Below are 25,730 nucleotides of genomic sequence, written 5' to 3'. Positions count from 1 at the left end.
AAGGAGCATGAGTCTTGTCTTTGTTCAGAGTCTGGGGGTTTTGTTGAGGATGGTGGTCTGGTATATGTGTCCCCATAGGCATCCAAGAACCAGTTAGACAAGGATGAAGACGCATGTGTTATTGCTTGGAGTCAAGGGATGTTGGCGTTGCAAAGCCTAGCTCCAGGGTTCTGGAATATGCATATGGTAGCTTCAGGTTTTTCTCACATGGTCCTTCCTTCGATGTTCTGTATTCTAGAGAAATCATTAATTCCTTGTCCCTTATTAGAAGGACAAATGCTTTTTGCATGTCAAACGTGTAAATTGGGGGTACAATCCTAGCAAGAATAGAAGCAGAAAAAGGAGAAAAAGTCGATTTTACAGAGTACTTTAGTTTCCTAGCACACAGTGTCCACAGAGCCTAAAGCCGGCAGTATGTGTTTGGGGAACACCATTGCCCACAGAACAGTTTCAATGAGCTGGATTATGAACTTGGTCACCAGAATGAAGGCAGGAAATAAAGAAATAATGTGCAAGCTTGTCTGTTGTGTCCCACCATGCTCTAGGATACCAAGGTAGTTCCCAGTGTGTAGATGAAAATGCCATAGATACAGACAGTTATTTTAACATAGGATACATTAGGAAAGGGTTAATACAAAACCCTGTGATTTGAGTATTTTCTTAACAAAGAACCCCAAGAAAATAAATATAACTTTTTCTAATATGAAATATATCCAAATAGCATAATTTATAGTTATTGATCATTTTTCTCATTTAAATCTCACATGTGCTTTTTGAAATAGAAATATACATGTTGGCAATTCAAAGTACAGGTATTATTGCACTTTTTTCTCACAATAGAAACCTTTATTTTCTATTTAACATAAATAACAAATAGTTATTGGTAATTAGTTACTCTTACAAATGGCAGCTAAACAATATGTATATCTTATTAAAAACTACTACTTTTACATTTAACCAATTACCTAAGTACTTGAACTTGCCTATTAATATTGAGATTTCAATTTATAAAATACTTGTTTTATTGACAATCGTGGCAAAGTAAACAATGACATTTTAGAGATATCACCCCCAAAAACCATGTTTATATTTTTCTTACAGGTCTTACCATATGCATTGCTTATAAAAGTTTCGTTATATATCTGTTTTTTTTTCATTAGACTTTAGGCTCAGTACACCAGTGATATATATAATTAATACCTGTATTCCTAATATTATGTAAAATACGTGCAATGTGGTAGGTAATAAAAAGTAAATATATTTGTCAAAAATAGCAAATATACAAGGGAAAATAAATATATTGATATAAATTCATATAATATTATTAAAAACAATATCACAAAGTGTGCTTATTTAGTTGGAGAATTGAAAGTCTAAGGTAAAATTTCTTCATCTTAAGAACCAAGTTTAGTGTTCAGGAAATTCAATTCTCCAGACAAAGTGTGTAATTGAAGCTTTAGGATATCATCAAGATTGGTGCACATAATTATGGTGGAATCTGCAAAAAATTTATTTGTGTAGTAACTACCACTAGAAACCCAAATCAATGCAAAAGTGCTCTCTTTTCATGAGAAGCATTAGCTAAAATGTAAGTGGGCAATATGCAAATACATTTTTGTCTAGAAAGAAGAACTTCTATGATGAGTTGGCTCTCAAACGTAAAATAAAAGATACCAATACTAATGCCTGTTATTCCTTAGAGGAGTTTATCAAGTAATTCCTACAAAGGAATTGTGATATATTTTGTGCTGGTCTCAGCCTATCAGTAGCCAATGTTGTAGTTGGACCTGACCTCGTAGTTCTTAGGATTGCAGGTGTCCTTTAACGGCAACTATAAGGAAACTTTGAAAAAAATAAATAAATAAATAAAGGTTTATTCCTTACAGAACCTGGAAATTACACAGCACACATGGGGCCACAGTATGTTGCAGGTAGAGAGAGAGGGAGCGCATGGGCCTGGGGTTCTGCTTTTATTGGGATCACGGTTGCGGGCCTGGGGTTTCATGGGCTCACTCTTTATTGGTAAGTTTAAAACCTGAGAGTGGGAATTAAAAGCAGAGGGAAAGCAAAAAGCAAGTGGACAATGGTCAGTTATCTAAATCTATCAAGATCTCTAAAACAAAGGAGGCTCACTGTGGGGAGGTAGCCTGGTTCTTTTGTCCTGTGACTGGCCATGTGTTTATTGGAGAGAACCTTTGTTGAAGTGGAGGCTTCTTTTAAATGGATGCTTCTGCAATCAAAACTCAACAGAAACTTGCAATATAGAAAAGAAAAGAAACAATGGTCAGGGCTACACTACAAGTACATTACAAACCATGGGTTATCCTTGAGAATTAATTTTGTGCACTATGGCTATGGGACAGAATACAGTTCACTGGCTCCAAATGTGACTTGACTTCTAATTCATACACTGTTACATGAGATTCTATAATAATTAGTCTCTGATCATTGAATTCCTTAAGGTGTTAGTTAAAAATGTTAAGTCAAAATAGAGAATTCCCTGGCTAAATCAGCAGGGTCTCAGAAAAAGTCATTATTAGCTTGTGAGGTCAAGTCTCTTTGTGGGCCTGGTACAAGGTGTCGTAGGTGCAGAACAAAATTTAGTGTTTTCTCAGACCATAAATTGATCGATTTTAGAGGAGTGATTGACATATCTCAAAGAAGAATAAGACTTAACCTAAATGGCAATCCTTCCAGTTTCAGTGGGGAAAAAACTCAACCAAACCAAACCAAACAAACAAAAAACAACTCAACATGTTGATTGATCAGCATGTTTTCTGTCTCTTAGAAAATCTTTTGTGATAAACCCAAATTATAATCTAAATGATTCTTAATGGACTTAGAACAAGGAAATTGAGTAGTCTTTTTTTTTTTTTAAAGATTATTTATTTATTTGACAGAGAGAGAGCGTGAGAGATCACAAGTAGGCAGAGAGGCAGGCAGAGAGAGAGGGGGAAGCAGGCTCCCCGCTGAGTGGAGAGCCCGATGCGGGGCTCGATCCCAGGACCCTGAGACTATGACCTGAGCTCAAGGCTGAAGCTTAAACCACTGAGCCACCCAGGTGCCCCTTAATTGAGCTATCTTAATGGAAAATACTATAAAAGAGTGCTTGTCTGATGTAACTGTCAAAAGGAATATACGTTCCCAGATCCAAAGTATCATTTCTCCTCAAGAGAGTCACAGAAGAGCTGACTTTCAAAAAAAATCTTCACATTTCCTTGAAGATTGATGTGGATGGTTATCTTTGCATGTGATTTTTTTCCGCTTGCATATCTACTTTTGGAAAGTGTCTATTCAAATCTTGTGGTCATTTGAAGAGGGGCATGAATTGTTTTTTTTTTTTTTGCTTTCTTATCAAGTCTTTTGAGTTTTTGCATATTCAAGTGTGTCCCTTTTTTAGGTTTATGCTTTGCAAATATTTTCTCTAAATCTATGGCTTGTTTTTCTATTATGTTAGAATGTCTTTTGAAGGGAGTTTTTTTTAATTTTGTTGGGTTCCAAGTTATCAGTTTATTCTTTTATAAATTGTTTTGTTAGTACTGTACTTAAGATGGATATATACAGGCATTTATAACCAAAAGCCATAAAGTTTTCTCTTATTTTTTTCTCCTAGAAACGTTACACTTTTAGAATTTACCTTTACTTATATAAGTACATTTTGAGTTAATTTTTGTATGTGGTCCAATTTGTGGAATGACAGTATTTTGCTGAAGTGATGACATTTTTTTTATCCGACTTACCTTTGAATTTTCATTGAAAATCAGTTGTTCTTCCATCTGTGGGTCTATCTCTGGACTCTTTCATCACAGAGATCTCCTTTGCTTTCTTATGTAAATACCATATTTTCTTGAGCACTGTAGCTTTATCATAGCACTTGAAACAGGTAATGTCCATATTTCCAATGTGTTTTTATTTAAAGTTGTTTGTTACTACTGGTAATTTTGCATTTACATATAAATTCTAGAATCATTTTGTCAATTTCTACAAAAAGGAAACCAACTGGAATTTTGATTGCTGTTAAATTTGTAGATCAATGTGAGAAAGTTGATATCTTCCAAAGACTGAGGTTTCTTATAAATAAGCATAGTTTATCTCTCCATCTACTTAAGATTTCAATTTCTTGCAGCAATGTTTGTACCTTTTATTGTAAAAGCCATTCACATCATCATAATTTTCCCTAAGTATTTCACATTTTTTGATGCTCTAATGGCATTGTTATTTTTTATTTTTGGTTTCAATTGTATATAACTAGAATGTATAATATGATTCTTATTTTTATGTTGATTTTATATTCTACACATTTGCTAAACTTTATTAGTTTCTGTAGCACTCTGTATTATGTTTTCTACGTAGAAAATTATTTACAAATAAAGACAATTCTTTTTTATTTCTTCCTTTCTAATATGGATCTTTTTTTGTTCATTTGTTTGTTTGTTTGTTTGTCTTGCCTTAGTTTACTAACTAGAATCTATAGGGCAATGTTGAACAAAAGCAGTGAATGCAGTTATCCATGCCTTATCCTTGATTTTAATAAGAAGGTATTCAGTTTTTCACCATGTCAGGTTGTTGATTTTCCCCTTTATTGTTCTTATCCCAGATGTACACATGAAGTGGTCTGGATTAGGAATAGATGTAGTAATTTTCTAGCTCTGCCATAATGAAGTACCACAACCTAAGTAACTTAACAGAACTTTTTTTCTCTTAGACTTCTAGGAGCTAGAATTTCAAAATTAGGGTGTCAGTAGGGCTATTCTTTCTCCGAAGGCTCTAGGGAGGAATTGGTTTCATGATTTTCTCTTAAATTCTGGTCTAGCTAGCAGTCTTGGTGTTCCTTAGATAATAGATATATCACTGAACATCTCTGCCTCCTCAGTCGCATGATATCATGATGTTGCCTCTGTCTCTGTCCCTCTCTTGTGATAAGGACATCAGCCATATTGGATTAGAGCCCAAATTAATAATCTCAATTTATCTGGGTGTTGAGATTTCAACATATCTTCAATATAGTTCAATGTATAACAGCTGACTTCTACAGACACTTATTTTAATCCATTTTATATGTAATATCCTAGTGTAATTTTGAAGTTAACACTATTTCCATGTTTAGATGCCCATTATGGTAATGACCTATTTATTGACAGCATTAATGATAGACAACAGATACCCTAATTGAATAAGCCACAATTGTATTTTTAACAAATATAAAATTTATATTATATTTGACTTACACTATGACTTTTTTTAAGCTTTATTTTTTTCCTCAAGATTTGATAACTTAGCAAATTCTCATAAAAACTAGATGTCATGCTAAACCTGACATGTCAGTGACTGGGCAACAGTGGTTCTTCATTACCTTATTGGATCCATCAGTTAATTGAAAGCAGTAATGACTGGCATATTCAGTCTGTAATCTGGTCACCAAATTACTATTTTTCCTATTTATTCATATTGCTTCTTAAACCAAATATACTTCATTTTCTTATATTATCTGCTTCTGTCTCATAAGCAAATACTCTTTATCATAGGCTGTACTAACCCCTTGAGCTATTTGAACATCAGGAAAACTTAAACAGTTTAATAAACCCAAAAGAACACAAGTGACTCAGGAAGTTTGTTTTAATCTTTATAGACCACATACGGTCTCTCTCATAGAGTCTATCATTTGTTGAGTTGAAGGTGTACTTATCTATTCATTCATAAAGCATTGAGTGATGGTGTCTCAAATCTTAATAGCTTATAATTACAAGTTCTCCCTAGATGAGTACAGAACAATTACAAATACAATAGTAGAGATGCTGACTTCTATTCTATTTCAGTACTTGCCTTGCTAAATAAAATGTACTTTTCACAACCCTAAATGGTTATCAGTATATAGTAAACTGTTTCAATCTAAATTGTTAAATCTATTCATTAACTTTTTCTCAGTGTCTGTTCAGGTACTTTATTTCATTTTCATAGAACTTAGCTACCACATTGAAAAAAGTTGACATTAGGTACTGTGCACAAAAATATTTATAACAGGGCATAATAGTGGCCATTCATATTTTCTTGGAAACCCTTGTGGTTTTTACATTAGCAAAGTTATTGTATTTAATTTAATGTTTGTTTACTTCCTGTACACGTTAGTGTTTTTAAGTGAGGGTACAGGATATGCAGAGTTTGAATGATGAAGGGGGTTTTGGAATCAGACAGACCTCTTATTGTTTGCAAGTATGTTACCTTAATAGAATTATTTTACATTCCAGCTTCCATTTTATCTTCTCTGTAAAGAAAATAATATTACATGTTATCATCGTAAGAAAAAAAATTCTATAACTATGACTGGTGATAGATGTTAACTAGGCTTATTGTGGTGATCATTTTACAATGTGTACAAATGTACAATCATGTTGTAAATAACTAATACAATATGCCAATTATACTTCAATTTAAAAATATTATATACTTTCTCTTATTATTATAGTATTGCATTTGACTATACTCCAGCCAAAAGAACCTTGCTGCCCTAGTGATTTTCTCTTTTTCTGTGGTTTCATTCCCTTATTCTACATTGACTCTTTACTTTAAACATATAAAATAGTTTTTCCTCTCACCTAAGAAAACAAAAAGAAAAATTCATCCCCTTCATCGTGATACTATGTAAAAGCCTTTGCTCCAATCAAAGTCATTCTATTTGAAACAAAGCAAACAACTAAAAAAAAATTAGTCATTATCTTACTCTATTTGGGCTAATAATAACAAAGTACCCTAGACTAGGTGACCTATAAACACTAGAAATTTATTTCTCACAGTTCTGGAGTCTGTAATTCCAAGATGAGCGTGTTCACATGGTCAAGTAAGGCCCTTCTTCCAGAACACAAACTTTTCCTTGACTCCTCTTATGATAGAAGGATCAAAAGATCTCTCTGGGGTCCTTTCCATAAAGACACTCATCCCATTCCTGGGACCTCCTCTCTCTTACCAGTCACCTCCCAAAAGCCCCACCTCCTACTACAATCATCTTGAGCATTAGGTTTTCCACACATAGATTTAGGGGAGACACAAACATTCAGATCATAGCATTCTGCCCCCACCTCCCCCCAAATGTCATGTACTTCTCACAGGCAAAATGCCACTAGCCCCAAAAGTCTTAACTTGTTCTAGCATCAACTCAAAACTCTAGGCTCAAAATCTCATCTAAATATCATTTAAATCAGATGTGATTTTGATATATTTATATAAACATTGGTGTCGTTTCCATATCTTGAGTACTGTGATTAATACTGCAACATGGAAGGAACGTGGGGTGCAGAGAGCTATTGATAATAGTCATTCTAACAGGTGTGAGTTGATATCTCATTGTGGTTTTGATTTGTATTTCCCTGATGATTAACAATGTTGAGCACCTTTTTCATGTACCTGCTGGCTATTTTATATCTTCTTTGGAAAAATGTCTGTTCAGTTCCTCTGCGCATTTTAAAATTGCACTATTTGAGTTCTTGTTGTTGTTATTGAGTGGTATGAGTTTATTATATATATTTTATATATTAACCCTTTATCAGATATATACTTTGGAAATATTTTCTCCCATTCCATAGGTTGCTTTTTCATTTTCTTCATTATTTGTTTTGCTATGAAGAAATTTTAAAATTTGGAGGCAGCCCTGATAACCTCTAAATCACTTTTGGGGTTTTCTTTCCTGTTCTTGAATAAAGCACATTCACAGTGGAGTAGCTCTATAGTCCCATTTTGAAAAGTCCAAGAAATTAGACAACTTTCCTGCTCTTCCCCTTTCAGATCAAAAGGACTGTTTTCATGCTGAAATGGTTGATTAAGTCCCGGGTTCACATCCAAACTAATATCTTTATCAAAACGCCACTTGGCCAAACCTTTAGTCTTTTCTTTCTAACACACTTTCCCATTTTTTTGCAATATGGATATGCTAAGGATATTTAAATTTTTAAGTTCTGCTTACATTTTGACTAACAATTCCATTTTTAGGTCATTTCTTTCTTCTTTCATTTTTATAAGAACTTTTTAAGAGAAGCCAGCCCACATCTTCAACCTTTGGCTTAAATACATCCTTGGTCATATACCCAATTTCTTCGCTAGAATTTTTACCTTCCACAAAACACTAGACATAGACCCAGGTCAATCAAATTTTTGCCACTTTGTTACAAGCATGTTCGTTCCTTCATTGTCCAATAGCAGGTCGTCTTTTCCATCTGAGACCACACCAGAATGAACTTTCCCATACACATTTCTGCCAACACTCAGTTCAAGACCACTTCAGTATTCTCTAAGAAGACTGAGGCTACTTCTCCAGCTCTCCTCTTTGTCTTCTGGAAAACTGTCATCAGAATTGCTTTTAAAATCCATCTGTGGAAATGTAAGCTTTTTGTTACAGGTACCTCCAAACTACTCTAGCCTCTACTCCTTACTCAGTACCAATGTTGCTACCACATTTTAAGGTATAGGTGTACCTTGGGAATATTGTGGGTTCCAGAAAACCCAAATAAAGCCAATATCATAATAAAGTGAATCAAATGAATGTTTTTGTTTGTTTGTTTTTCCAGTACATACACTAGTTATATTTGCGGTGCTATATTTAGTGTGCAATAATATTATGTCTAAAAAAATACACATACTTTAAAAAAAGATTTTATTTATTTATTTGACAGACAGAGATCACAAATAGGCAGAGGGGCGGGCAGAGAGAGAGGGGGAAGCAGTCTTCCTATTGAGCAGAGAGCCCAATGTGGGGCTCAATCCCAGGACCCTGAGATCATGACCTGAGCCGAAGGCAGAGGTTTAACCCACTGAGCCACTCAGGCACCCCAAAATATAATCTTAGTTAAAGAATACTTTATTGCTAAAATATGCTAACCATCACCTGATCTTTCAGTGAGTTGGTAGTCACTAATCACAGATCACCGTAACAAATATAATAATAATGAGAAACTTTGAGAGATTTGTAAGAATTGCTAAAATGTGACCCAAAGATACAAAGTAAACAAATGTTTTTAGAAAACTGGTCCTGATACATTGTGCTCAACACAGAGTTGCCACAAACCTCAATTTGTAAAACAAAAACAAAAACAAAAACAAAAAAATCCCCACAGTATCTGCAAAGCACAACAAAGCAAAGTACAGTAAAGCAAGTTGTGCCTACATTTGTTGCAGCAGTCCCTCTATTCCTCAGTGCCAATTTTCTGTCTTGGCCAATTTAGGATGCTGTTAACAAGTACTACAGACTGGTAGATTATACATAAGTATATGATGATTTCCTTCCAGCTCCTAACCATGTATCTCATTTCTTCTGCCATTCTTTATTATAAAAACTCTCACTTAATTATACAAGACAAAAGTCTGAAATCTAGTGATAGAAGTCTTCCACCTCACATCTTCCTGTTATCAGTTTACTTAATCTTATACATTCCTCAAAGATATATTCCCCTCTTCCTTTCTATTTAATTAATTGAAAGAATTTCTTTTTCTTCTCCTCCCTCCCTCCCCTCCTCTTCCTCCCCTCCCCCTCCTTCTCCTCCTCTCCTCCTCCTCCTCCTTTGTTTTCTGCCTATGGTCATAGTCTAATTTTCCTGTCTCCATTTTTCTTTTCTTTTTTTTTTTTTTTTTTTTTTTTTTTTTTTTGAGCAAGAGAGAGAGAGCAGGGGAAGGGGCAGAAGGAGAGGATCTCAGGCAGACTCCCTGCTGAGTATAACCCAGTATGGGAGTTGATCTCCCTACACTGAGATCATGACCTACGTGGAAATCAAGAGTTGGATGCTTAACCAACTGAGCCACCCAGGTACCCTGTCCTGTATTCACTTCTTATTCCTTTAAATTTAAATTATTACCAGAAGGAACATTTTAGAGTGCAAATCTTCTCTTACTATTTCCTGTATAAAGCATTCTCCAGGTGTCTGTTTCCAATAACAGTGGTGTTCAAGGAGGGATTCATGTGTTCTGGCATTTGCTCATGTCAATTTATTGTAGTACAAAGATCAAATAATAGAATATATCTCAATATCTATTTTTCTTATTTTAATTTCTATGACTAATAATGCATAACTGTATTAGAAAAATAAGATCAACATTGTATATATTGGAAATCTGTCATCTCTCTCTCTAGATTTTAATTTGACACCCACTCCAGTCCCATATTAATTCCATATGTTTGATTCCTATATCTAGTGCATCTCTCCTGTACCTTATTTCCCTGGGTATTCTGCAATAAACTGATATTTTCATTATGAATGCTGCTTCTGTCAAAGAGAAATAGTCTATGTTGGGTCAATTGCAAAACTGCACATCTGTTCTTTAGAAGATAGTTTTTCTTGGCTGTTTGGTTTGTTTGTTACAAAAAAGGAAGAACACTATTATTCATAGAGGAAAAAAGTTCTATTTTTCTTTGACTTTTTTTCTCTTTGGTTTTAGATAAACCATTCTATTAATGAAGAACTCTTCTTTTTATATAATAACAGCAAGAAAAACAAAAACAAATGAAAAAAAAAAACAAAAAAAAATTGCCTTTGTAGAAAAGTATCAGCTCTAATAGGGACAGGGTTAGAGAAAAGGGCATGAAGATTAAGGAGGCAATATAAAATAAATCTAATTTCAAAGTTGCCTGTTCCTATCATCAAATGTAAATAACTGATATTATTGTGGGATTTTTTAAGGTAAATTCTGGGCACTGACAACATTTGTTCAGACTGAACTGGGTCATTTAGATCCTATTTTCAAGTCACAACAGGTTTCTCTTTTAGCACTCTCCAAATATATCTTGATATCAATCTTCTTTCCTTCAAATCTTTCTTCTCATCACTAGCAAATCATTCTTGGGAGAACTAGACATCCCAATAGATTTGTCCACCCTTGAAATGGAGAATTTAGACTCTATCTGATGAATCTCTCGGTTGTATTCCCACTGAGCATGCAAATATACCCCTGCCTGTCAAAGAAGCACTCATTGAGTGTCACTGTAAAGCCACCCATTTTTAATACCAAATATTTTGAAATTTAAAAATATAGGGCTCAGGCTATTATGCATGAGCGCTTTTGGAATAATCATTAAATAATGAATTGAGTCATTCAGAAAACTTTAGATAGCTAACAAGAGCTCCCTATTTTGTAATATTTCTTTTTATGTCTCTTTTTTGATATGTTACATAGACAATTAAAATAGCCATATTACCATTTGCCAGGTTTACTGGATCTGAGGGACATCCACATCTTTCTTCTAGAATTAGCATAACAAAGGTTCCTGGCAATTCTTATACTGATGCATGTGCTTTTAAATTAAGTATTTTCATGTTTGACTTGCATCTACCTTTCTCTTTTAAGGCATCATTTGCAACTAAAAATTATTTGCTGAAATGACCAAGTAATGATTATGTTAGTATTTATAATTTCTCATCCTTAAGATAATTCTGTTTTTCATTTTTATTTATTTACTTACTTTCTTGAAAGAGAGAGAGAGAGCATGAACAAAGGGAGAGTAACAGGGAGAAGCAGACTCCCTAGTGAGCAGAGAGCCCAATGCAGGGCTTGATCCAAGGACCCTGAATTCATGACCTGAGGCAAAGGCAAATGCTTAACCAACTGAGCCATCCAGGCACCCCTACTCCCCATTCTTAAGATAATTTTAAAGCACTTTTTCATTAAGAACCTCTGAGGACTCAATATGCCTACTAGTAAATTGGTCAAAGATATCAATATCCTCATTGGTAACATTCACTATTTCATTGACTACTAATGCTTTAGTTGTAGCATTTGAGCTCCAGGATTATTGTATCCATAATTAGGATTAACTCTTTTAAATGGTCCAGGCAAACTATCAAATCAAAATAATAATGAGACTTTTATAAAGCATTGTTTCAATTGATTGCATTCTAAGTATTTTTGCATTGCTATTCTTTTTTTAAAATAAATATTTAGATTTAAAAAGATCTCTTTTAATTATTGCTTTGAATCAGTAAGATTCATATATAGTTGTTCCACATAATGTTATATGTTTATTTTTATGGTTAGTTAAAGAAAATTAAAAGAATCATGACCTTTTCCTCGGGCAGTAGTAAACAATGACAGAGCTCACATCCAGTGAAAGTTATCACGTCCCCTTCTCCAGCATATGGACAAGCAGATGGATAGTTTTTTGATCCCAGTAGAAGCATGAACAATGTCCAGAAAAATTATTAACATTCATAGCAAAACAGGGATTAAATTTCAAATCCAACTGGTATATGTACAAAATAACAGAGAATAAGAGAAAGTAATTGAGGGAATAAGGGGTACTTATAACTCTTTAAAATATCATTTATTTGGGAATAATTCTCTAGACAATTAAAATTTCAATTATAAAGATAACATCTTTATGTTAGGCGATTAATAGAACAAGAAAACAAATATATGAATTCTCTTCTTTGAGGTCATTTCTTTTCTTTCTTTCTTTCTTTTTTTTTTTTTTTTTCAGTAACAGAGTTCTCATACATGAGGTTCTATTATCTCTGAATGGCTAGGGAGAAAATGTGAACATTGCTTAAATCCGACAGAGAAGAGAAATTTAATGGAGTATACCCATATTGCTTTCTATGTCCTTCTGTTAGATTCACACAAGAATGGAAAATTATATTAAAAAGTCAATGGTGTGAACATTTCTAGTCTATTTCTCTATGTAATGGCATAAGATATTTCTTATTTTCCCAGTCTTGAAGTTCATTATCTCAATTACCTTATCCCTCCACTGAAAACTGAGTCACTTTGACTGAACTATTTTAGAGTTATAATAGGTTTTAAGAACTGGGGAAATTTCCACAGAGAACATTGTGAGCTGATTTTGTATACCTATGCCATCCTTCCTGATGATGCAAAAAAACATATGACTTCATGCGTGTTTCGTAGTAGATGGAATTTTGCCTTTATAGATTATAGAAACTCAGTGGAAACAATAGCAACAACAACAACAAAACAGAAAGGTACTGGTTGTGCTTTTCTTCCAAGTAGAAAATGGAATAAATCCAGTGTTCTCTGCTAAAAAAGGAACATCCAATTCTGGGGACGAACAGTGGATCACTACAACCTATAATGGCTTGTTACCATTTCTGTGGCATCTTCTACCATCGAGCAAGAGAACTGTGAGTGTATCACATCTAGCGTCATTACACACTGTTCATGCAGAACATACATACCCATAATTAAACTAGATAATCCATTCACTCTTTTTTTTAAACTTTAAAATCTTTAGTATCTACAAATGAATGCTTCTGAAAGTGTCATAATTCACTGGCCAACTGAATCCCTATTGCTTCCCCTGGTTTCATTTCCTGCCCTCTTCCACTGAGTAATCAGTCAGCTGAAATTTGTGCCAATAATTCCTTCACTTTTATTTACAGATTTGCAAAATTGTATCTGCAATCCACATTTTTAAAATTTATATAAGCAAATTGATATAGTATATTTTCTTTATTGATTTTCCCCTAGATCATTACAGTTGATGTATATAGCTGTAATTCATTCATCTTTACTGCTCTGTGGTATTAATTCTGTCACTATGCCATATTAAAACAAAATCAACAACAGCAAAAACATTCCATGGCATGGACAAGTGGGTAATTTCTACCTGACTCCTTCTTGTTCTCATTCTATCTGGACAAAATCATTGATTTTCCTTATGGTATACCAACAGTAATATGGTTTTGATAAATTGCTTATATAATATAATTTGTATAATGTAATTTATTAATATCCTCCTTCTGTTCAATTTTTTCCAAAGTTTTTGTAAATATGTTGAGTATTAACTTAAAGCTATTTTTTCTTAATTTATTTTAAAATAATTTTTAATTCAATTTAAAATATTGTAGATTGGTCTACTTCTGCCACTAAAGCAGGGTTTTTACAGCCAAATTTGAAGGGACATATTAAATCACAGTCTTATTCCTACTAAGTGTTACCAACTTTCAGCAAAGAGGCAAATGCAATTTCTTCCATATTGCTAAATAATTACTATGTTTCTAATGACTCATGCCTTTCAGAATTGAACTTATTTAATTTTATGTTCATGTAGACTAAAATCATATTTATAATATGCTATTTTACTTTTCAATATTTTTTCATCATGCGATCAACATGTCTACTGACTTGCAATTATCATGAGGCAATACTCCTTAAAGTCTTTTTTTTCCCCTAACATTTATTTATTTATTTTAGTGAGAGAGAGAGAGAGAGAGAGAGAGAGAGAGACTGTGTGTGTGTACAGGGGGAGAGATAAAGGGAGAGAATCTTAAAGCAGACTCCCTGCTGAGCATAGAGCTCCATGCAAGGCTTGATCCTACCACACATGAGATCATGACCTGAGCTGAAACCAAGAGTCAAATGCCTCACTGACTAGCCACCCAGGCTCCCTTCCTTAAAGTCTTAAGATTGACGTCCCAAAGATCTTTTGTTTATGTGACTGATATGAGTCAATATCTATTATTTTTGAAATTTTTAAAATTAACAATAAATCTGGCATTGTTTGACTTTTTTTAATAAGCTAGGTCTGGCTTAATAGAAGGAAGATTGATTATTATATCTGCTTCCTCATTCAATCTATTATGATAGGTTGTTCAGTTGAAGTATATGAAAAACAAACTGGCTTCACTCAGGTATGTGGCTGAGAACGGCATCATTTTATTTTTTTTTCAGATAATTGTGACTTTTTGATACTACATCAAAACACAACAATTGAAAAATCCTTTACCTGTGGATGATTTTGTACATTATGCATTGGTCATTTGAGAAATTGATTTGCTGACATAGAGAGTTTCCAAATATTCCTTTTCCCTTCGTCCCTCCCTCCCTTCTTTCCTCCCCTTCCTTCCTTCCTTCCTTCCTCCCTTTCTCCCCTCCTTCCTTCTCTCCTTCCTTCCTTCCCTCCTTCCCTCCTTCTTCCTTTCTCTGATTCTCCTGAAACGGTATAGGGTTGAAGAATATAATAAGTTTTAGTACAGTTGGAAGGTACTTTCCTGATTTATGTTTAGGCATCAGCATTTTTACCTACAATTGTTGTATCCCCGCCCCGCCTCCCCCCGCTGCCGCATCTGTCAACACAGTAAAAACAGTAAATATATTACATTTAATTACTATGGAAATTGTTAAAACCTCATATATCTCCTGATGGGGCCTCAGGGATCTCCAGGGGTCTAGGAACCACACTTGAAGAAGTACATCTTTAATGCAATTTTCTCTGTCACATTTTCAGTATCCTAGATTTTATGCAAATAAATCATGGAAAAACAACATGAAATCTAACATAACTTAGATAGACATTTTTAATGAATAATGTTATACATAACATAATTATGGCTCTTAGTTATGTCTTTTTCAGCACTGTGAAAACACATTGAAGGGGACTGCTCTGTGAGTCCTCTTTGCCAGGGCTACTAAATCATTGTCATTTAAGAACATAATTAGCACATCTCATTAGCTAATGAAGATAATGACCATTAAAATTCTTTCCCAATTTATGGTTTCCCCTTTATCACAATTTAACAACAATGTCGTTTCAGGGTAATAACAAAATTGGCTTACAAATGACCCTAATACTAATGAACGAGCAACACCTTGTATCAAGGAGCAAAAGATTATTTATACATTGCACTCTTAATTATATTATGTAGTGGAGTCCTGTTGCTGATGACTTTCCAATGTGATTCAGTCAAAATGTTTGGTTTTATTGTTGTTATGTTGGAAGTACAAACCAAACCATACAGAATATGACTATTTTCCTTTAGCAATTTTTACGTATGGAGGAGAGTTAATTTATCTAGTTAATTCCAAGTGTTAAAATAAGGGATAAGTTATAATGATCAACGTATATGGAGTATAAAAGCATTTCTAAGGAAAATGACCTTGTTTTTAAATACAGAATGCTCTATTTTTTCAACTTACTTTGTTTTTCTAAACATTTGTTTTTCCTGTTTTTAATGTGAAAAGCACATTTGAAAATATCTGAAATTAAAAACAACATTTCAGTTTTAATTATTAACATTCTGAAAAGGTTAATATAGAAGGAAAAATCTTTTGGAGTTGCTAAAATAAATGCATTTACATTGAACTTTCCAAGTCAAAAAGCTGAATTAGAAATTTACTGATTCCTGTATCACTTTGAAGTAGTTTTTTTTTTTAAATTTTTATTTATTTATTTGACAGAGAGATCACAAGTAGGCAGAGAGGCAGGCAGAGAGAGAGGAGGAAGCAGGCTCCCTGCTGAGCAGAGAGCCCTATGTAGGGCTCGATCCCAGGACCCTGAGATCATGACCTGAGCCGAAGGCAGAGGCTTTAACCCACTGAGCCACCCAGGTGCCCCCTTTGAAGTAGTTTTATTAGTTTTTCTATTGCCATGAACAAATTACCACAGACTTAGTGTGTTAAAACATCTATATGTTATCTCATAGTTTCTCTAAGTCAGGCATCCGGGACTGGTTTAGCTGGCTTTCACAAGGAGGAAGGAATTGGTTGGGGTTATGTACCATAATGATAATGGATGCATGTCAAACATTAATCCAAACCCATAGAATATATAATACCAAGTGTGAACCATACACAAATTATGAACTTCGGGTGATTATGAGGTGCCAATGTAGGTTCATAAATTTCAGTAAATGTACCACTATGGTGGGGATGTTGATACGGGGGGAAAGCTATGCATTGTGTGTGGATGGGGGTATATGGGAAATCTCTGTACCTTCCCTTCACTTTTGTTGTGAACCTAAACTGTTCTAAAATAATTTTAATAAGATTTTTAACAAAATTGCATCAAAGGAATATAGTATTTTACTCTGCTGACATTTCTCTCTCTCTGTTATTTTTTGGACAACCTTCAGAGACTTTAGTTTTTGTGAGTATATACTATGCCTGTAATTTGGAGAATAAAGTGAAGTCAAATGGAATGTTACATAATATGAATAGCTTTGATACCATAGCCTATATATATATATAGTGAGAATACATTTTTATGTGACTACATACATGTATTTTAAACATTTTTTAAAGTATACTTTGAAGTATATTTGGAGAGCTAGCAAGTACAAAGAATACTTACTGAAATTATCTCTAAAATGATCATTGCATTTAAAAATATTATTAGTGGGACGCCTGGGTGGCTCAGTTGGTTAGGCGGCTGCCTTCAGCTCAGGTCATGATCCCAGCATCCTGGAATCGAGTCCCGCATTGGGCTCCTTGCTCCGCAGGGAGTCTGCTTCTCCCTCTGCCACTCTGTCTGCCTGTGCTCACTCTCTCTCTTTCTCTGAAAAATAAATAAATAAAATCTTTAAAAAAATATATTATTAGCACACAGAAATAACTAAGTAGAGACAAGACAGTGTGATTTAATTAAACAGTGAAATATGTTTTTTAATTAAGAGAAAGTTTTATAAATCCTTTCCAGAAAGTATTTAAATAGATTGTTTCCTTTTATTTGAATAAATGTATATGACTCAGAAGATGGGGTTGTTATTCACTGGTGAAACCTCCTGGTTGATATAGTAGTTCAGAAGATGCTAAGAACAATTATAAATTAATTTTCTTTTGCCAGGTTTTATTATATTATTTTTGTTTGTTTCAAGTTTTTATTTAAATTCTAATGAGTTAACATGCAGTATAATATTGGTTTCAGAAGGAGAATTTAGTGATTCATCACTTACATACACCATCCAGTGCTCATCACAGGTGCTCTTCTTACTAATCTTCACCCATTAAGACTATCACCCTCCCACGTCCACTCTAGCAACCATGTTTGTTCTCTGTAGTTAAGAGCCTCTTATGGTTTTCCTCCCTCTTTTTTCTTTTTAATTTATTATCTTCCCCTATTTTCATCTGTTTTGTTTCCTAAATTCCAAATATGAGTGAAATCATGTGATATTTGTCTTTGACTGACTTATTTCTCGTAGCATAATTCATTCTAGTTCCATCCACATTGTTGCAAATAGAAAGATCTCAATCTTTTTTATGGCTGAGTAATTTTCCATTATATATATAATTTTATTTATATAATTTATATATAAATTATGTATAATGGAAATTATTGTATATATCATATATATGTGAAATTATACACACACACATACACACACACACACACACACACACATATGAGATATGTATCTTTATATATCTCACATCTTCTTTAGCCATTCCTCAGTGGATGGAAATCTTTTGCCAGATTTTAAACAGTAAAATTAGGGGACTGTGTGACAGTGCCAGTGCTGTGCTCTCGGTCATACCCATGGAAGAGAATACTGCTTTTTCTATGCTAGCAATGGAGCTGAGATGAAATGATCAGCCATATGCAATGGGCCTCATTTCTGACAGGCCTGTGTTAACCTTAGGAAAACATGTCAGTTCTACATAAATAGGTCCCTGTGTGCTCATATATGAGTTTCTCTCTGGTACAATATTCAAATACCCCAGTTCTTAAAAACTGTTCCTTGGAAATCCTTCTTGCTCCTCTACTCAGATCATGCTCATGTGTGTTGAATGGAGCCATCCATGATGCACTGTTAATGAGTGATTCTAGTTCTTCGTAACAGGGCACCTGGACACTGTAACATAACTGGTTCCTAAAGCCAAACCTAGAAATCAGTCACACTGGGTCCTCCTTACTCTTATTTTGGGAAAAGCCATATTGAAAAGTTCAGAATTCCAAAATAAAACCATGACAGAATGCATGTGTAGGTAGCTTAGGGAGAAGGAAGTTTCTGAGTACCATGTGTTCTATTTTTAAAAATATTTTGTTTATTTATTTGAGAGAGAGAGAGAAAATGAGAGATCAGGAATAGGGAGGAGGAGCAGAGGGAGAGAGAGAAGCACACTCCCCACTGAGCAGGGAGCCTGACATGGGGTTCTAAAGGAATTTGAGACCTTTTGCTTTGGTAGAATAGAAGATCTTTATAACCATATTTCATAATCCCTTCCTGCTTATTTTTTAGCACTTTTGATGATAGAACATAGAATATATATTTTTTCATTTCAGTATATATTTTGTTCTCCAAAGTATAAACACCGTGAGGTCAGGAGTTTTTGTCTCTTTTATTTGCTGCTATAACCCCAATATAAATAATAAAGTTTGGTACCTAATAGGTACTCAGAAATAATTGTTGAATGAATAATCTATTTCTGTTAACTTATTCCTAAAGTATTTATGGCTTCTGTTTAATCTTTATAAGTGTCATTTTCATCAGTTTTAGAAAATATGGATCATAGCAAACCACACTGATGCCTAAGTACATTGTTAAGTTGATTTTAACTAACTATAATAATAATTCTTAAGCCATTTGCTTTTAGGTTCTGAAAGGCCTCATTACCCTCTGCGATTACATACTCATCTTTTATTTTTCTTATATCAATAGTCTTTTCAAAGTTAATACTTCAGTACAACTGAAATGTTGTTCACCTTATAAAATATGAAAATAGTATCAATTCCATCTAATTGTCACAATTTTATAACAACATACTTATTTTGACTTTACAAAGTCAAAGTCAAAGTCCCTTGTTAGAAATATTTTAGTTCATATTTGACTATTTTTTGCATTTCTTTTCTGATCTATCATATTGTATTAGTTTCAAAGGACACCAATTACTGAATTTATAATACATATTAATAGTTACTATTAATAGAAACAGTATTTTATTGTTTTATTGTTATTTCAAATCACTACTAGTACTTTAAATTTATAATGAATCATGGAACACTACATCAAAAACTAATGGGGTACTGTAAAGTGACTAACATTACATAATAAAAAATAAATACTACGTATTAAACAAAATGCTAGGTACTTCAAATGGATTATAACACTTAATACTCAGGCCCCTGAAAAGGGCGTGTTACATTTTTCTTAATCAGCTGAAATAATAATGGTTCGGAGAACATAGCTGAATTGTCCAAAATTGCACATCTAACAAGATGAGACAGTTGAGATTCTAGCTGGGGTCACTGTCTCAAAGGCTATGACTTTAAAAAAAAAAAAGTAACAGTTCAAGCCCCTCAATATTTTACCTTTTAAAAAGTGCATTGGCTATTTTTCCCTATTCTGTTTTCATGAGTTGGATTCTTGAATGGTATGGAAAAATGTATAATAACCATGTTTTGTATTATTTATAACTGTGCATGGATTTAGAGGATATGAATATTGAAAAGTTTTTCATATTTGTTTTCTTCAGGACCCAATCACAGCAGAATATAAGAAAATATATCACCACTCATGAAGTGAATTATAAGGTAAAGTTTTTGTATAATTTTTGTTATATTAAAGATGTTATAGAAATGTCAAAATTGTTGTCATACAGTTTCTCTGAAAGATCTTTAGAGCTATCCTGAGATAGCTCGAGGTTTGGCTTAGCAATTCTCTCTGTTTTAAAATCAGTCTTTAAAAAATATTATTTATCTACCCCCTTATTTTCTCCTAGGAATTTTGGAACTCTCTCTCTCATAGGCACGTTTTTCAAATGTCATAGAATCAGCAAAGGTGAATTGGCATTAGGCTAACTTTTATTAAGTGTTTCTAAAGCTTCTTTTAAAAAAGCGGAAGTTCAAGAAAGAGCTCTCAATGAATATATTACTACATTTCCATATTTTAAGAAACTACTTTTAAAATGGAATTTCGTATATGTGTGTGCTTAAAATACATGCACATACAGAAATCAGATTAGTTATGTTTGACTAATTATTTCAACTTGTCACTAGATGTAGACCTCTTTCCTAATGAACACTGAATTTGCATTTTTGTAACATCTCTAAATGTTAGTTTCTTGAGATATAAATGTTCCTGACTATTAATCATCATTTATCTGTGTAAGTTTGCTTTATAGGTCGTGTTTACTAAAACAACGATACTTATATTTGAATAATAAGTATAATAGATATAGATATTGAAAGAGTTAATAAATAGTAGATAAAAATTCACCTACCATTTGGATGATTGGCTAACAACATCTGATCTGAAACTGTGTGACATTATGACAAACTTCTCTTTAAATACTTGAATTTCTTATGAAAAGATGAAATATAAGGATACAAGCCATGAGATCAAAAGTATTATATCAATTAATTTTGTATAGACTATACTTCATTATGCATATTCTATACAATTGCCTGACTTGTTAGGTAAGTGTGCATATATCTTATTAAAACCTGCTCTTTTATAACAATAGAAAAGATCAGAAATGCTAAAATATCAAAATATTCAATATTTTCAAAGTCACATTCTATTGATTTATATAATGTGCTTTTTACTTTGAAAATAAAACTCTAAATACAGATCTGATCTTGTGATAATACATTAAATATAAAAAAACAAGATAAAAACCAAATTGTGTTCCATTCAACTCAAACCAAGATATAAAGCAACACAGTTTTCAAGTATCAGTTTTCAAGTATCCCTCCTACCTCATCCCCTACCTCATGCATGTGGCCCCAGTCCTCTCTCAGGAGATCACTAAAACATTGATCATGTTAGAAATTTTACCAAGGGTGAGTTTTCTAATCACATAGATTTGGAATTTATTTGTGTTGCACACAATTTGTTTTTGAAAATGTCTTTTTGGAACCAAGAACATATGGGAATAAAAATAAACAAGATATAAAACGAATGTTATGAAAGTTTAGTTATTTTAATAATAAATAAATTATTATGAATAAACAAGACTGCCTATCATCATAACTAGACTTCATCATCACAGGAAAAACGCAGTGGACTTGTGTTGAGTGTGAGTGTGAGTGTGTAAGTAAAAGTTTACATCATCCATTCCCTAGGATAATTAATTAAATATAAGTACCTTTGAAAATTGAAATATTATAGCAAAATTTATTATTAAATTATCTATTATGTTTATATTTTATAATATGTTAAAATTGTAGATACTTATGAACATAATATATTTACACTGAATCATTTGCATTTAATGTGAGAGCTAAGATCCATAGCACACCTTCAGAAAAGCTTATATATTACAGTGAGTAGGACCTCTTAAATTTTATCATCTTATAAGGTAACTGTTAATTAGACATTTAATATTAGTCCAAATTTCCATAGCTTTAGGTCAAATTCAGGCACATATCTGAGCAATGTAAAGAAGTGGAATGTGATTCTATTCACCAAGTGATTTTCACCTAAGTGAAAATCGGATTGTCGGATTCAAACATTTTTGCTACTTATATTAAAAAAAAAAAAAATGAAAAGAGAAAAAAGAGCCAGAAGAAGAGATTTCACACTGATTTTCTGTGTCAATTAAACTCTAATTATGTCTTTATATTGATTCTGTGTTAAATATCAGTTAAACTTTGATTCTTATAAGTTATTCTGGAAACTCTATTGTAAAATATAAGACTTAAGGATTTAAATGTCAAGACAATATTTGTATTTAATGAATCAAGATAGACTTGAGATGAATATCCCTGAAAAAGGAAGTTTTGGCTATAACATAGGTTATGTTTGTAATTTTCTTCTTGAGGTACACCATTTTTTTTTTTAAATCTGTAGTTTCTAACCAGCAGTGTCCTTCATAAAGAGCTTACATTTTAGGAGATTGTTCATATTTTACTTCTCTCCTATAACTTATAATGAATGGTACATCTTTCCTCAAATTTTTCTGAGAAACAATTTTCAGGAAGGCTGTCCCACTTTAAATTAATGATTGAATTGTCTGTACAGTAGAATTAAAAATATACTTATTGAATGTTTAGTGGAGAAGAACCACAGACTACTTACTAAGTTATAAAATAGTTAATGGGGTGCCTGGGTGGCACAGGCTGTTGTGCATTTGTCTTTGGGTAAGGTCCCTGGGATCGAGCCCTGTGTTGGGCTCTCTGCTCAGTGGAGGTCCTGCTTCTCCCTCTCCCTCTGATGCTCCCCCTGCTTGTTCTCTCTCACTCTCTCTTTGTCAAAAAAGCAAATAAAATCTTGGGGTACCTAGGTGGCTCAGTGGGTTTAAGCCTCTGCCTTTGGCTCCGGTCATGATCCCATGGTCCTGGGATCAAGCCCTGTATCTTGTTCCCTGCTCCAAAAGGAGCCTGCTTCTCACTAACCAGCTCTGCCTGCCACTCCCCTGCTTCAGCTCTCTCTCTGTCTGTCATATTAATAAATAAATCTTTTAAATAATAAATAAATAAATACAATCTTAAAAAACATAAAATAGTTAATTTTCATAATTTTGAAAACTTATTCAGTTGGATAAACAAACAATTTTTATGTTTTTAGGTGAAATAAATGTGAGTACATCATTTATACATATTGATACTCAAAATTTACCTCATATGATTTTCAACAGATTATGGTTATTTTTTACAATTTGAGGAAAATTACCTAATACATGTTTACTGGATTAAATTATTTAATATTTACCCTTCCATTTTCTCATCTCAAAAATGTGAGTGCTATTATATTTCTTTCCTATAAATTCCAATAAATACTATTTTATACAATTTATTTTAGAAAAAAATATGGCCCATCTGCTGTACTTACCCAATATTAGTATTTGTTTTTATATGTCTTTCTTAGTCTAATAAGTATTCTTTATATCATTATATAAAAGAATCTGGTAAGTTGTATAAATTTCTACATGACACCATGTATTGGATTATATGTCTTTACTTGTTAATATGACTACATATGACATATGACAAATACTGAATGGACCCAGTAAATGATTGGCATTTGTAAACTCATTTACTCCCCAAAACTACCCTCTGATATAGATATGATTATTACTTTCCAGAAGAACTGTCAGAATGACATGGTTTTCATAGTACTCTAGACAGTTATTTTAAAATGTTAACTAAAACAAATATTAAATGTGATTATATGAAGTTGAACATTTGCTTACACTTGTATTCTTAAGTACAGAGAAGTAAAACATCATCAAAAGATGCCAGGCAATCAATGTGGGGTCTCCCCCTGAACAGGGTCACTGGGATCGACACTTGTCTGTGTTTGGTTTGAACTGGTAAAAATTCTGGTTTCTAGTTGCAGTTGCTGAGATGTGTGTATTGTGTTACAAAACAAGTAATTCTGAAAAGGAACATCAGGGACTATGGTGTTAGAAAAGTGGCCCTCAACAGTTTCATTGTTTCTGCTGCCACTGTTTGGTTATTACAGTTCCTGAGAAGGAACATTTGTGCTCAAGTCTCTAGGATAAACCTTCTCTTGTCCTGTGATTGTGGTAGATTTATTAAGCCTCTTCTGTCCTCTGGGAGAATAGAATCAAGCTGAGAGTTTATGAGAAAGGGAATGATTGTGTACTTTCATGTTTTTTTGTACATTTGTTGATGAATAGCATTATTTATGTTACTTAAAGTCAAATATTTATCTCTTTTGTTACTCAATAATGTCAGCTATTTGAAACATGTCTTGTTGAAAAAATAACCTTCATAAAGTCAGAATTAAATCTATCACTTCAATATTTCAAATCTCACCCAAACCTTCAACTTAGGGGGGAAAAAAAAAAACAAAACTCATATACATTTTAAAATTCCGTGATCGTACACTTAAAGTTTGCTTAAGTCAAAGAAAAAGTGTTTAATGGGTATTTCTAAATAAATAATTTTATTTTCTAGGAGGACAAAATAAAATAATTATCCACTCAGTAAAAATGAATGAGTCTTTTGAGGTATAATATCCTCTTTGAGTTAAGTGCAAATTTTCACAAACATTTTGTTTTTTTTTTAATTTTAATTCAAATGGTTTGCCATTTTTCCTAAGTATCTACCAAATTCTACCTATTATTGTGAAGTCATAATGCATAAATTCTTTGACTTAACTTACTAGAATTTTCCTTTTTCTCCAAAGTGTATCTCTGACCCACCTTTTGCAGAATGCCAATTTCTTCTTACACAGTCTGTTACCTTCACAACTATAGTTAACTAACTGTATTGAGGAGCTTGCCCTTAACTTTTTGTAATTATATTCTACTCTGCAGCCTCCAAGATTCAAACTCTCTCTCCCCTTTGGTAAACATTCGCATATTGCTTCACATAAGACAGATTAGTAAGCACTAATTGAACTAAAAAATGAAAGTGAGGGAGAGCTCGTTTAATAGACTATCTCTCCTAAAACATACAAAGGAGTACCAGAGAGCAGAAGTTTGATGAGTGGCTGAGAAAGCAACATCTTGACTCAACTCATTAGTATGAACTAGTTCGTTCTATTAACAAAATGTTAGGCTGGGTGGTTGGGAAGGGATTGACTGTGGAGTGACCTGTGATTGACATGGCGCCAGTGGATGAGCAGAAAAGGGGTAAGCAGGAAGGGCGTCAGGGGCTCTGCTGAGCTCAGGAAAAAGAGTTAAGCTCCCAGCTCAGGGTTGGTTTGGTTAACCCACCATGGAAATTCCCAAATGTTGGATGTTTTCACATTATGCATGTAAATTATTATATGCCTTCTCTAAGCCAGCTACTAAGTGATTGGGACACATAGTTTCATTTAGTATTTAGAATAATATCATTTTATTGTCTCATTATTATTGATGAGGAAGCTAAACCCGGATTGGTTTTGGGTCCTTCTAACACTAAGCCTCTGCTCTTAGCAATCAGGAATGCAGGGGTGTACAGTGCGTAGTTTTATTAACTCAGAAATGTGCCATGGTTGAGTTGGTTTGGTATTTAGCATCATTGGTTTCTTTCTAATTCTGGATTCATGATTATCGCCTTCACATTTTTTTTAAAAGATTTTATTCATTTATTTGACAAACAGAGATCACGAGTAGGCAGAGAGACAGGC

At 33.3% G+C, this 25,730-nt stretch overlaps 1 protein-coding gene across 1 annotated transcript in view; it reads left to right on the top strand.

Moving 5' to 3' along the window:
* Positions 1 to 25,730, top strand: part of CDH18 (cadherin 18) — a 970,896-nt gene that overhangs the window by 260,383 nt on the left and 684,783 nt on the right. The window contains exon 2 of the mRNA XM_032861903.1: positions 20,179 to 20,236. The gene's annotated coding sequence lies outside the window, so the exon portion shown is untranslated. The remainder of the gene's footprint in view (positions 1 to 20,178; positions 20,237 to 25,730) is intronic.

This window comes from Lontra canadensis, unplaced genomic scaffold (genome assembly GCF_010015895.1).
Source record: "Lontra canadensis isolate GAN:19392208 unplaced genomic scaffold, GSC_riverotter_1.0 scaffold22, whole genome shotgun sequence".
Lineage (NCBI taxonomy): Eukaryota > Metazoa > Chordata > Mammalia > Carnivora > Mustelidae > Lontra > Lontra canadensis.
This window is presented reverse-complemented; position numbering and strand designations above follow the sequence as displayed.